Here is a 1,024-nt window from a genome sequence, read left to right as displayed (position 1 = left end):
TGTAAAAAAACTAGCTAACAATCACAAAAGACAATCGTCAAGAAAAAAGAGAAGAAAAAACAATGCTTTTAAAAAAAGGGGTATGCTTTTATATACTTTATCACTTTTTTATCATTTACTTTCAGCAATTTGACACCAAACGCTGCTTTATTTTTAATTACAAGTATTTTGACCAAAACAAAGGAAATATAAAAGCGATACAATATAATATGTCATATTACCCTATGTTGAGCAGCAAAAAAATATTATATAAAGGTGTTTGTTATAGTGCTTAAAAATTATTGTCTAATTACTAAAAAAATTAAATAATCAATTTCAAATTTAAAAGTATAGAAGTTAAAAAATTTTAAATATTTAAAAATTATTATAAAAGATAAATTAAACGAAAATTAGACAACAAATAAAATACATCATAAAATTGGTCTTATAGCAAAACAAAAATTTTGCTCACTTTTTCTTTTCCTTTTCTTTAGAAGCATTTTTGTTCTGTATTTTCTTTCTTGCTTTCGCTTTACGCCTTTACCTGATAATTAAGTAAAAACAAAACAAAAGAAAGAAAACAAAATCCCAGCTTTAAACAAAAAATGTTTTCTTTATATCTTTTATATCTGTCTTCCTTTAGATTAATTAACTACTAAAATAAATATAAAATATATTAATTTAATATTTTTAGATATAATATTTATATTTATATTTTATCTATTAAATATAATTTTGTATCTCAATATATCTATTTTAATAATTCATACCTAAAAACAAACACAACCTAAAAGATTAGTTAAATCAGATATGAAATAAATGGGTCACCAAATAATAATGCCTACTTGCCATCTTTCTAGTTCTAGTTGTATACTTCAGCAAATGATACATTGTAGAAAAAGAATGTAGGTAAAGTGGGTATTGTCAATGTTATTATTAGAGAAATAAAAAGTTGCATCAACAAGAACCTTGATATGGATTCATTCATTGAAGTAGTTGTTGTTATCGTCAACATTATCTAAAAGGATTTGACAGCGACTCCATG

This window comes from Arachis ipaensis, chromosome B01 (genome assembly GCF_000816755.2).
Source record: "Arachis ipaensis cultivar K30076 chromosome B01, Araip1.1, whole genome shotgun sequence".
NCBI classification, from domain to species: domain Eukaryota; kingdom Viridiplantae; phylum Streptophyta; class Magnoliopsida; order Fabales; family Fabaceae; genus Arachis; species Arachis ipaensis.
Note: the sequence above shows the minus strand (reverse complement) of the source record.